This window comes from Phascolarctos cinereus, unplaced genomic scaffold (genome assembly GCF_003287225.1).
Source record: "Phascolarctos cinereus isolate Bilbo 61053 unplaced genomic scaffold, phaCin_HiC Scaffold_9;HRSCAF=440, whole genome shotgun sequence".
NCBI lineage: Eukaryota > Metazoa > Chordata > Mammalia > Diprotodontia > Phascolarctidae > Phascolarctos > Phascolarctos cinereus.
In genome coordinates, this window is record NW_027556402.1 from 252,940,694 (window position 1) to 252,954,301 (window position 13,608).

Below are 13,608 nucleotides of genomic sequence, written 5' to 3' on the forward strand. Positions count from 1 at the left end.
GATTCCGGGTCCAGCTCTTTCTGCCCCATCACCACGATGGAGAAAAGGATCCTTTCTCTCTCTGTCTGCCATCCCCTCCTCATTTCCTTCCCTGACTTGCTGACCAGGCCTCTCCATCCCGCCCCTCTCTGCTCTACTCCTGCAAGCTGCACCAGGGGAGGTAATGGTTTTAAAAGCTTATCTGACAGAGAAGGAAGAGGAGGCAGTGGTAACACATTTCCTCTGCAAAGTAATCTGGGGCTAATGTTCACTTAGCAGAGCACAGGGCCTGAGTGGAAACATAGAGTGGCTCTGGGTAGGGCTGGGGGCAGGGCTGGCCCACAGGGGCAGGGGGCAGGGTTGGTCCAGGGTGAGTTCTTAAGCCCAGGAAAGTGCTGCAAAAGTTGCCGCCTGCCAGGAAACAGGGTGCCAGGCATGTGGGTCAGCTGTACAGGGGCCCAAGCCAGGGTGACTGCCCTCCCTTCTCCCGGCCCACATCAAAGGGGCCTTTTCAGGGTTCCAGGTGTGTGTGTGTGTGTGTGTGTGTGTGAGAACGGAGCAGGCAGATGTCATTAGGAGGAGGGGCTATATCTTAGGAGGAAGCAACCATTGCACAACCAATAGAAACGTCATTATTTCCTCAGATGACTTTGTCCAAGTAGTTACCCCTCTCTGGGCCTGAGTTTCCCCCTCTCTAAGAGGATGGGGTAGGGCAAGAGATAGAAAAGGAGCGAATTTGGAGTCCCAAGGCCTGGGTTCAAACCCTACTTCTGCTGCTCATTCCCTGTGTGACCTTGGCCTGGGCTTCGGTTTTCCCAGCTGCAAAAGGAGGTAGTTGGTGTTGAAGGCACCTTCTGGTTTTCAGTCCACAGTCCCAGGCATCCAGGACTCCAGGGCTCTCTGCAGCTCGGACGTGTGTCCCTCTGGGCTCGGGGGTGACTGCTCTGGGTTAGTCCATTGGCAGGCAAAGGAAAGGAGGCAGGGAATGGCATGAAGAGGCAAAGAAACCAGCCCAGAGCTACTGCTCCCTCTCTCTCTCCAGCCTCAGGTTCTTAGCAGCCTATCTGTCAGAAATCTTCAAGGCCTCCATTTGTGATGGAGTAAAAAGAATTGGGGGAGGAGTCTGGAAACTCGGGTCTGGGCCTGACTCTGCCGCTGACTCACTGCCTGACTCACTGGGCAAGTCGATGCTCTCTGGGCTTCAGCTGTCCTACTTGTAGAATAAGGTGTGGAGGCAGGCTGTGTGTGTGTGTGGAATAGATGGTCTCTAAGGCCCCTCCCACCTCTGACATCCCCTGTCCTAGGCCCCTCCCAGCTCTGACATCCCCTGTCCTAGGCCCCTCCCACCTCTGACATCCCCTGTCCTAAGGACCCTTCCAGCTCTGACTTTCTATGATTCTATGAATTTGAAAGACTTTCCAGACCACTCTCCTTTATGGTTCCACTCAGGACCCTCCCAGCCATCCACTGCTTGGCTCCCTTACCCAGTTCGTGCTGTGTGCACAAACACACCACGTTTGTCAGCCCTTCCTGACTTTTCCTCCCCTCTCCCCTATTAGGTCATGCTCAGGAATGCCATCTCCTCTCGGATCCCCCCAGAGTGCCTAGTACAGTCCCTGGTGCTCAGTACAGTGAGTACCCAATAAAATGTTGTTTACCGAGTGACTGACTCACCAGTCAGGGTTACAGCCTCCCAGGCACAGTTATGAAAGCGAGAGAGAATGTTTGCCTCCGAGCTAGCAGTGCTGCACAAAGCAAGGTCAGCCGGCCCCAAGGACCCTCCTGAGCATTTAGAAGTCCTGAGGACAGCGCTGTGGCTGCCACAGGCTTTGCAGCTATCTGGTCCCTGCTCATAGCATCCAGCCCAAACCAGATGCAAAGGCTTAGGAAGGCCTCAGCAGGCTTCTGTAATCCGAGGTGGGAAGGGACTTCCCCATGGACACAGACAGTGAAGGTCAGAGCTGGGATTCTAACCCAGGACCTCAGACTTTCTCAAACCAGGGCTCTTACTGATCTTCTCTGTCTCCTGGGCTGATGAGAGTGAGATTCGAATGAATGAAGAAGTCATTGATTAGGTCCTTACTGTGCCAAACACAGCACTCCAAATGAAAAAGTGGAGACAGTCCCTGTCCTCAAGAAGGTGACATTTTCATAGGAGGGAGAGATCACGTGTAGATGTGGGTAGTTTGGTTTGCAAAGTATCCTGGGTGGTGGGTGGAGCCTCTGGAGAGGAGACTGACCTTCGCTGGCCGGTATTGATTTGAGATTATGGTTCCGTGTGTGTGGTGTGTGTATGTGTGTGTGTGTGTGTGTGTGTGTGTGTGTGTGAAGGGAGTGGGGAGACGTCGTTAGGAGAAGGGAGCATATCCAGGAAGCAAAGTAAAGCATGGCTGGAGCCGCCTGGAGACAGTGGCCTGCACTTGCTTAATAGGAGAAGACATTTCCTTCTATTGTTGTGTACAAGGTGGAGAGAAGCGAGCTAGTCAGCCCTACAGGTGGACCCAAAAGCGTAGTTACTGAGAGTTCAAAGCCGCCAACGAAGGTAGCGTCTCGTGGAGGGCCACGGGGCTCTGTGCTTTGGAGAAAGGTCAAGATGTGTTTTTCACATTTGTAGAGGTCACGAAACTGAGAGGGATCCCGAGTCTGATAAATAAGAGGCCAGGGAGAGCTAAGCAGTTGGGCTGAATCTAATGAGATTGAATTTTATGGGGAGAAATCTAAGGGCCTATAGAGGATTATAGCTTTAGAGCCTGAAGGGACCGCAGAGGTGATGAAGTCTCATCCTCTTCTTTTACAGATAAGAAAACACAAAGAGATTTTAAGTGACTCATCCAGGGTCACACCATTACAATCCACCATCCTGTCTAAGCCATTCTCTTGTATCAGGGAGGTGTGGCTAGAGAGAAGGTCGTCTGAAAAGGATCTGGAGTTCTTGGTGGACTACAAGCTCACTACGGAGATGGCCTTGAGTGGTGATCTCCAGGAGAGTGGCTGCCTTCAATTGGTCAGGCACACCTTCATTATCTCCTTTCTCCAGCTCAGGCTAAAGATCACAGAGCTTTGAGGAATTCAGTTCGACGAGCACTTATTAATTGCTTACTATGTAAACAGCCCAGGGCTGGGGACATAAAGGTAAAAAATGACCTGGCCCCTACTGTAAAGGAACTGACTCCTGCGGTCAGCTAGGGGACATGCGACAGGTACAGAGCGTGATGCATCTTCGAGTAGCATTGGATGGGACAAAAAAGAGGTGCAGGTTCTGGGGACATCTGAGGAGAGACAGGTCTGTCAGCTGGAGGGCTTCATGGAGAGGGTGGCACCTAGGCTGGGAGGAAGAGGAGGATTCCATCAGGGGAGATGAGGAGGGAAGAGACTGAGGGGATGGGGCGGTAGAGCACATAGAGGAGACCAGAGCATTGAATGTCCGGTGAAGGAATCTGAAAGAAATTCACTTCTGGCAAAAAGTTGGGGAGTTCCTTTCTATACATCTTCATCAGGCACAGCGTGATCGTGACCAGTTTGGCTGCTAGGAAAGGGGCCCTCTTGCTCATCAAGTGAAATAATATTTGTACAGCACTTAGCCCAGTACTTGCCATGTAGTAGGTGCTGCATAAATGTTTCTTCCCCCTTCCTTCTTCCTCTTTCCCTTTCTTTTCCCCCTTTCCTTTCTCCTTTCCCTTCCTTTTCCCCTTCCCCTTTCCCCTTTTCCTCTCCCCTTTCTCTTTTCCCCTTTCCTTTCTCCTTTCCCTTTCTTTTCCCCTTCCCTTTTCCCTTTTCCTTTCCCCTTTCTCTTTCTTTTCCCCTTCCCCTTCCATTCCCCCTTCCCTAACAGAGCAATTGAAAGGGTGCTGCTTGGCTTTGTGATGACAGGGTCTCAGTTCTGATCTCAGTTCTGCAATCCAGTACCTTGTGACCTTGGGGAAATCACTTTCCTTGAGTCTCCTCCTCTATTTGCTGAGAGGGGTGGGCCGGGCAGCTTCTGAGGTGCCTGCCAGCTCCAGAGCTAGGCTCCCATCCCATCGCTGGCCAAGGGAAGGGCTTCGCTATTCCTGCAGGTTGGCCTGTTCCCGAAAATCTTTTCCCAGATGCTTCCATCACAGACATTCTGTCACCTCCTCAACTCCCCACAGGGCCAGGTCTGGGCCAGATGGAGAAGTCAGCTAAAAACCTCTTTGGTTTCTTCAGCGGGGCTGGCTCCGCAGACTCTTTGCCTATTCCAAAGTGCCAGAGCCCAAGGAAGGAAAGCGGTTCCCCCACCCAGCCTTCTTGATAATGGGGCAGGACAAACAGGGGCTTGTCTGTTGAGGAAGGGAGGGGGCCAGGGAGCCAGGGCTCTGCCAGCCAATTAGACTGAAGTCTCTCCTGGCAAAATATTTGCTGATGGAATAAGGGAGTTGGGTGTATCAACAGTGGGGATCGAGGTGGCTCTGAATCAACACAGGCGGGTTGTCATCGAGAGCCATTGCAGTGAATGCCCCAGGACGGCTGGTCCTGCCTGGGCCTCTGGGAGGCCAAACCCTCAAGGATCTGAGGCTGCTGGACACAGGCCCCTCTGCAAGGCTGCCCTGAAGAGGCCACGGGCTCTCCCAGTTACTGCTGGATCTATTTTGTATGCATTCATGGGACACTGGTGCACATACACATACACACACATATTTCCTCCTTCATAGAATGTAAGCTTCTGGAGGCCAGGGACCAGTTTTATTTTTATTCACCTCCCCAGCTCTCAGCACGGTGCCTGACACGTACCAGGTCCTGAATGAATGCTTGATTGATTGAGAAAGGCAGAGCCTAGGACTTAGGTCAGGGCAGGCCAAGCCGGGGAGAAAACCTTGGGGACGCCAGGCTTCCCGCCTCTCCTCAGGAGTGAGTCACAGCCCTTCCAGTAGGACAGAAACTCCCGGAGAAAGCCACCCCTTGAGGGCAAGGAGGGTTTGGGCCTGTTTGTTTTGTCTTTGTACCTCCAGCACCTGGAACATGTTTTTAACCAGTATGATTTCAATGATAGAGCGGGGAAACCCCTCAAACAATTCACACTAATAGCATTTGCAATTTACAGTGTGAGAGTTGCCTGGGGGAAATTGAGGCAATCATGGCTCCTCCGGTGTGGAGCTGGAAGGGATCTCGGAGGCTGGCTATCAACGTCAATCGATAAGCATTTATGAAGCACCTACTAGGTGCAAGGCACTACACTGGGGATACAAAAAGGACCCAAAGACAGTCCCTGCCCTCAAAGAGCTTACAGTCTAACGGAGGCGTCAAGCAAACAACTATCTACGAAGGAAGCTATTTTTATTGCTGTTCAGATGCTTTCAGCTGTGTCCAACTCTCCTTCACCCCATTTTTAGGATTTTCTTGGCAGAGATACTGGAGTGATTTGCCATTTCCTTCTCCAGCTCGTTTGACATATGAGGAAACTGAGGCAAACAGGGTCCGGTGACTTGCCCCGGGTCACATGGCTAGTAAATGTTTGAGGCTGGATTTGAACTCAAGAAGAGGAGTCTTCCTGACTCCAGGCCCAACGCTCTATCCACTGTGCCACCTAGCAGCCCAAGGCAAGCTATACACAGCATAAATGGGGAATGATTAACAGAGGGAAGGCACTGATGTTTTGAAAATGAGGGAACTGAAGTGACTTGCCTAGAGTACAATGGCTGGGTCTTCTTAGCTCTGAGGCCAGTTCTCTGTCCTCTACCATTGCTGCACTTTGCCTGGTATACACATATAATGGATGCTCATTGAACTTGAGCCGGTAGACTGGTGAAGTCAGAGCTCGACCCCAAGGGCCAGCTGGTATTTAGAGGGTGCTGACAGCACCTGTCTGCCCTTTAGGCGGTGGGAACAACTGAAGATGGCCCCCAGTTAATGAGGATAATTAGTTCAAATAGCAGTGTCCTGGCCAGAGAGGGCTCTTCTACTCCTGCCCCCCTCCCTCTCTCGGCAGACGTCTCAGGGGTCTCTGTGCAGGCAAATGAATTTGTCTTAAAGAGCTGATTGAAGGGCTGCCTTGAAGGCTCGCTGCCCAGAGGCCGTTTTGTATTCTGGCTGTAGCCCTGCGGTCTAAGGGTCCTGGCCAGCACCCTGTGCTGGTTAAGAGGACCAGTGACGTCAGAAGGTGATTCAGAAGGCGAGGCTTCGAAAAGTCGTCAGAGTCAATGAAGTCCAGCGGCAAGACACAAGTCAAGACAACCCGATGGCCCAGGATGCAGTGGGGGTCTGTGGCCTTTCTAAACTAGACCACGAGCGAGGTCCCTTCCAGCTGTTAGGGTCAGACATCAGAAAATCACACCTGGAAGCAGACTATCTTAATCGTAAGATTTCTTGACTACCACCTGTGTGACCGTGACAAGTCTCAGCTGTTTCATCTGTACAACGGGCATAAGTACATGCCCTCCTGAGTGTGTAAGAGGTCGTGTGCTTTGAAACCTTTAAACAGCATACAAAATGGGGTACATAAATGCACATGTGTTTATGTATTTGGAGAGAAAGCTTGAGGGAGCTCAGAAGGTCAGAGAAGTCTAAACTACCTAGTTCAGTCCCCATCAATTTGGCTTAAAATACTGCGACCCAGAGAGGGTAAGTGACTTGCCCAGGGTCACACAGCTAGTAAGTGTCAAGGGTTTGGTCTGAGGCCGGATTTGAACTCAGGTCCTCCTGGCTTCAGGGCCAGTGCTCTATCCACTATGCCACCTCGATGCCCCACCCTTTTCCCTTTCTTTAAGCACTTTGGCGAAGGATAGGCACAGTTAGTAACTTTTGGGGCAAAGTTCAACACCACCAAACAGCCACCTAAGGGTCTGGGAACCAGAGGCCAGCCCTGGGGCGTCCCCAGCCAGTGGCTCCAAGCCGGGACAGGGCCTGGGGTGAGCATGCAGGCAGAGGGAGGGAGGATAGCCGGCCAGACTGATAGGTTAGACACCCCCCAGGTGGCTGTGCCAGGACCAGCTGCTCCCCAGACGTGAGAGAGCAGGCAGCGGAGTGGGGAGTGGGGGATGGGAGGAGGAGGGCAACGTTTTTTGGAAAGAGGAACTGGTTTTTGGCTTCCAGGGACTGAGTCACCAGTCAGCTGAGATAACTGGTAATGAGGGGATTAAGGGTTATTACACTGTAATGACTCGGCACTTGGAGGAATCGTGGAGCTTCTGAGACTTCAAAGCGGCGCCTCCTATAATCCACTATCTCAGCCGCTCCTTGGGGGCTCCTGTCGCCCCGACCGCAGCTGAAGAGGTCGGGCAGGAGAAAGGGGCTCCCCTGGGTTCCAGCAGCCCCCCGTGTGCCTTCCTGCCTTCTGCACCCATTCCGGTCTTTTCTGTCTCAGGGTCTTCCCCCTCCCCGTTCCCTCCCTCGCCTGCCACCCTCCCTGGTTCCTAGTACCTTCTTGGAATGGGGAGGGGGCTGCTGGGCTGAAAACACTGTCCAGCATTTGGGGCCCCCTTGGGGCTGAGGACAGCAGTGAGAGGTTGACAAGAGACTTCAGCCTAAGTCCTATTTTTTTAGATGGGCAAGGATTTCTTCAAAACTCCCATTCCTCAAGAGGAAAGATGTCTATTTTTGTTTTTAACCCCTTAGCCCTTGGGATTGGAACAGCTAAGTCAGTCAACAAAGAGAATCATAGTTAGGTTTACAAACCTCATTTAACCCTCACAACAATGTGTGTGTGTGTGTGTGTGTGTGTGTGTGTGCATGCGCGTGCTCGCTTGCTATTATTACCCCCATTTTACAGATAAGGAAACTGAGGCAAACTGACTTGTCTCAATTGGCAATCTTCAATCTTCATTTCTGTGTCTCTGTTCTCCCCCCCCCCCATCTCTGTAAGTGACGTGCCCAGGGTCACTTAGCTAGAAAGTGTCTGAGGTAGGATTTGATCTCAAGTCTTTAGACTTCAGAATCAGCATTCTGTCTACTTCTCAACAAGTGGTTCTCAAGTGTCTACTGTGTGCCAGGCACCACTCAGCAGGGGCTACAAAGAAAGGCAGAAATCCCAAATGCCGAGATAAAAGAACTAAGCCTTTGGGCCTGGGAGGGGGGAGGGGCGGCTAAATTGGGAGTTGGGAGGAGTTTGAGTATTGGGAATGGAGCAGCTGAAGTATGGCTGGGATACTGGTCAATCTGGTACACTGGAAAAAGGCTCCAGACTGGTGGTCAGAGGACCTGAGTTCAAATCCCCTCCGTGACACTTGCTCAAGTGAGATCAAATCCACTGAGTGAGCTCAAGAGCTCTCTCTCTCCTCTCTCTCTCTCCCTCTCTCTTTCTGTCTCTCTCTTTTTCTCCTCTCTCTCTCTCTCTCTCTCTCTCTCTCTCTCTCTCTCTCTCTCTCTCTCTCTCTCTCTCTCACACACACACACACACACACCCTTGGTCTGAGGAAGCTCCAAGCAGACCCTCCAATGGGAGGGAGGAGTGGAGCCTGTGGTCCTAGTGCCCCCCTGGCCCCGGGCACCTTTCTCTAGGACTTTAAAGTTTACAAGTCATTTTTCTTTCAAGGACCCAGAGATGTGGGTGCTCAAGTAACAGTGTCCCCATGTGACAGTTGTTTTCTCCACCTCCTCCCTCTGTCCCCTAGAGGCAGGGGCCATTTTGCTCTGTCTTTTTATCCATAGTGGGCCTTTCCTAAATGCTTTTTGACTGACTGACTGAGAAAACTGAGTCTCTGAGAGATCCAGGGTCACGTAGCCAATAAAGGTTGGCAATTGAAGCTTGAAGCCAGGCCCTCTGACCCTCAGGGAGCCACAGGGGCCCCCCTGGCCCCCCTGGAAGCTCTGCCCTGATTCTTTACTCGGAATGGAGCCAACCCAGGGCAGGCTGGGCCCGGGCAGGGACAGGAGGCTCTGTCAACAGGAGAAGTGCCACGGCTATAGTGTAAATATTATTAAACACTTGGACTGGCTGACAGTGATGGGCTCTGATGATTCTGCAGACAAGCGTGACAGGCAGCCAGAGAAGAGCTCTGGGAAAACAGCCGGCAGCCAGTTCTGTGTGTGTGTGTGTGAGAGAGAGAGAGAGAGACAGACAGACAGACAGACAGACAGACAGAGACAGAAAGGGAAGAGAGACACAGAGAGAGAGAAAGGGAGAGAGGGGAGAAAGAAGAGAGAGAAAGAGAGAGAGAGAGAGAGAGAGAGAGAGAGAGAGAGAGGGAGAGAGACAGAGGGAGAGAGACAGAGGGAGAGAGAGACAGACAGAGACAGAGACTCAGAAATGAAGATTGAAGAGAGGAAAGATTGCAAGCAGAGCCCTGACCTGGGAGTACACCAGGGAAGGAGTTCTCAAGGGAATCTGTCAGCCAGACAGTTAGCAGTCAGCAGGCCCAACTCTCACTGCTCCTTCCCTGGACTGGGTTCTGTGCCTGTGGTTGTGGAAAGAGCTAATTCTCTTCAAATCTTCCCTCCAACACTTCCTAGCTGTGTGACCTCGGGCCAGTCACTTCCCCTCCTCTGCGGCTCCTCTCTAAAATGGCATTGCAGGGCCTCTAAGGTCCCTTCCCGCTACTCCGTCCCTGGGTCCCCGCTCCATCTATGACCTTATGGTCTAGTGGGTCTCCTTCCAACTCAAAATCTTATGATACTATGAGGGGAGAGGGAGACAAGGCAAGAGAGGAGACCCTGCCTTCCTCTCTACCCCTCCAAGTCTACAGTCTGATGGCAGAGACAGGATCTCTATAGAACTGAAGGCTGAACAAAGCCCCCCCCTCCCCCCCCCCACAAGCTGAAGATTCCCAGAGCTGGCCTCTGACTTGGGTTCTACCATGTCACAGAGAGGAAGGGAGGAGGTCAGTAGGCATTCCACAGACCTAAAGACTCGTGAAGGCCCATGGAGTCTGCTGCAGAATGATGAGAGTGTCAGCCCTCCCCTTCCCCCCAGTGAGAAACAGAACTGGGCCCCCACCTTGGCTGCACCCACCCATATCTCTCGCCCATGTCTGCTTCCAGGACCAGCTGGACAGGGGCCTCCCCAGGGCCATGCTAGGCCTCAGGTGAGATATATTGGAGGCCATCTTCTCCCTGTCACTCTGGAGTGTAAATTCCACATTAGCATCTTAGTTATTCTGGGCCAGGAGGCAGACTGACCTTTAGAACCGGCAATACTATCCACCCCCACTTGGGGTTCCCCCAGAGGCTTCTCCCTGCCTGCAGGGCCTCTGAACTCAAGATGCCTGATCCAGGGCTCACACAGGGGGTGCCCAGGCCCTGGGCATAGGAGGTGTAGGAAAGGAGAGAAGGCATAGAACAGAACAAAGAGGGAAGATCAGACAGGAGATGAGGAGGGAGACGGAGCCCAGCTAATGTCAGAGTCAGAACCGTGGGATTCAAAGCTGGCAGGATCTCAGAAATCATCTGGTCCCATGCTCTAATTTTATAGACAAGGGAACCGAGAGAGGCCCAGGGTGGAGACCGTACCCTCTGATGGAATTAGGGACGTTTGTTCTGGAGAAGGGGACTTAGGAGGAAGGGGACGTGATGCTAGTTTTTACATATCTAATGGATTGTCCTGGAAGGGCGGAAGAACGGGAAGGGGAGAGAAGCCAACAAGCGTTTATTAAGCACCTGTTACATGCTAAGTGCTTTACAGAAATTATTCCAGTTGATGTAGAGGAGGATCAGCCATGCTCTGCATGGCAGCAGAGAGCAGGCGTGAAGAAGAATGGGCTGAGGGGGTACTGAGGCACACTTGGGCTCAATTATACAGAAACAATCAGAGCTGGCCAAAAAGCGGAATGGGCTGCCTGGGCAGGTACTGAGTGGCTCATCATGGGTGGTATTTAAATAAAGGCTGGATGACCCCTTTCATGGTGGGTTATTGAGGACATTCTTATCCAAGGTGACCTTTGAGGTCTGTCTGAGACCCGCCCAAGGTCACGATGCGTGACCTCCAAGATCCTTAAAAGCTGGTCTCTGTGCTCTTTCTACTACAACTTCCTCCTTCTCATAGGCTGGCGGGAGGCCAGTGAACAAGAAGTCTGGGAGTTATGGGTCTTGGTATCTGCAGGGCTTGAGTCTCTTCTCTCTCCCCCTCTCCCCCTCCCACCCAAGAGGAGCCGACTTCCCTGATGAGTCGATCAGTGGCTGTCTCCCTGGCCAGGATCTCCCCTTCCCACTCTCTCATTGGGAAAGTCACCGGCTGACGCAAGGTTTCCTCCCCCGTCCCCAAATCCTACAGACGCTTTTATCCCCTTGGAATTGGCGATGTCACTAAGATATCAGTCGCCTCCGAAGAGTGGAAGATGGTGTCCCTTGGGAAATCAACTCAGCCCTGGCGGCAATACGTGTGTGTTTGGGGGTGAGGGGGAGATGTCAGTCATTGCCGGGATCCAGCCATCAGAACTTCCTTCCTAGCCCCTAGGGAGGTCCCTTGGAAGAACCATCATCTGCCCTGGAGGCCTCTCCCTAGAAGGCAAGGTAGTCACTGAGCCTGAGTGAGCTCCCCCAAGTGAATGGGGGCCCCTCCCAGGATCCTAGGCTCCTGGGGGGGGAGTTCCTAGGGGCTCTGGCCACTGTTGAAGTCTCTTAATGCGATTTCTTCCCCAAGTCACTCTGTAAGTGTCCTCTTACTCTCTGAGGGAATCCCACTCCCCAGGAATGCCCAGAATAGCACAGTGTAGGGCTGTGTACCCTACAGGGCAGTGATGGTCAGCTTCCTTATCAGACCAGTTCATGCCTTGTATATTCATAGACTCTAGAAACACATAGTATTTAGAAATGAAGGGAGAATTATGGGCTACTTAATTGAACACAATAACTTTACAGATGAGGAAACTGAAGGTTCCAAGGGTGACCTTAGGTCACACAGCTAGTAAGAAGTAGAGTTGGGATTTGAACTCAGGACCATGGACTCCAAAGCCTAGCTGCTTCCTCCTACATGATGAAGACCTCTGTGTCTGTCCAAGGGAAGGGATTTGTAACATGCAAACAGCCATGATCACTGTGAAGGTTGGGTGACCCCAGACAAACCTGTCATTTCAAATGCCTCCTCTTCCTTTAAGCCCCCCCAGATTCTCCCCTCGCCACCTCCACCCAAGCTAGTGTTCTCTCTCTCTTCAAATGGCCTTGGCTTTAGTTATCTGCGTACTCAGTGGAGTGTAAACCCCCTGAGTGCAGGCACTGGTTCCACTAGGGTTTTTTTCCCCTTGTATTCCTAATGCCCAGCACAGTGGGTGCTTAATAAATGCTTATTAAATTAAAAGAACTGAACATCCGGGGTCCTAAGGTGCCTGAGTCTGTGTTCTACAGCTTCCCATTTCCCCTGCCCACCCTGTTCACTGCCTCTTGAGGGGAGTCCACCCCTCCACGATAAGATAATTATTAAGCCATCAGGCAATCCAGTTCAACAAGCATTTATTAAGCACCTGCTGTGTACCAGGCACCGTGCTAGGCTTAGAAATACAGAGACAAAAGTAGACATAGACCCTGCTTTTAAGGAACTTATGTTATATTGGAGGGGGGAGGTGGTATAGGTGGGCACCATGTAAAAAGATGGGTATGTATGTTGTCAAGGGCAGCCAGGTGGTGCAGTGGATAGAGCTCTAGGCCTGGAGTCAGGAGGACCTGAGTTCAAATCCAGCCTCAGACACTTAGTAGCTGAGTGACTCTGGGCAAGTTACTTCACTGTGTTTGCCTCAGTTTCCTCATCTGCAAGACTACCTGGAGAAGGAAATGGCAAACCACTTCAGTATCTCTTTGCCAGGAAAACTCCAAATGAGGTCATGAAGAGTCAGACGCGACTGAGCAACCATAACTTATGTATTATACTTATTTGAGGAGTGAGAGAGCCCAAGGCTTTGAGTAGGAGGAGGCCTGTGAGTTGGGTCTTGAAAGAAACCAAGAATTCTAAGGGAATACACTCCAGGCCCAGGAGAACAGTGCATGAAAGGCGTGATGGGGTAGATCAAATGTCGAGTTTGAGGGATAGCAGGAGGGCTCTCTGGCCTGAATGGAGAGCAAGCAGGGGAATGCTGGAGAACAGACCTGGAAAGGTGGGCTGCAGCCGTCTGGGAGAGCTTTAAGTTGAACATTGAAGACCCTCTAGCAGTTTTTAAGACACGCTCTTTCTGCCTTATAATCGTGCTGCACATGAAAAAGGTAATTTAAAAAAAACTAGACCACGTATTAGTGTCAATGACTTTCTGTGTGACCTTGGGCAAGCTTCTTCCATTCTCTCAGTCTCAGTTTCCCCATCTGTAAAATTCTGGCATCGGACAAAATGATCTCAAACAACCACTCTGTTCTATGTTATTCTATAATTCTGTGACCTCCAAGGGTCAAAGAGTGAAAAAGACAAGTGGAACTATGAGAATTTGGAAGAGGATGAAACCATCATGGGCTGCGAAGATTTTCAGAGGAAGTCATATCTGAACTGGGCCTTGAAAGAGCCATGTAACTAGAAAAGGAGAGCCCTGGGAATATTTTTCAGGTCCTAACGATGGAGAAACTGAGCCTCACAGGAAGTAGCCCATCCCAGGTTATACGGTCAGCGAGCATCAGAGCTGGGATTTGAATCCAGATCCTTTGACTCCAAATGGTCTTTGCATTATAGCACACTGTCTTCTGGGGTCTTTGTCCCTGTGCGTGTGAGCACACACATGTCTCACCAGATGTGTGTGAGTGTGTGTTGCAGGGTACAACTGAGCTGGA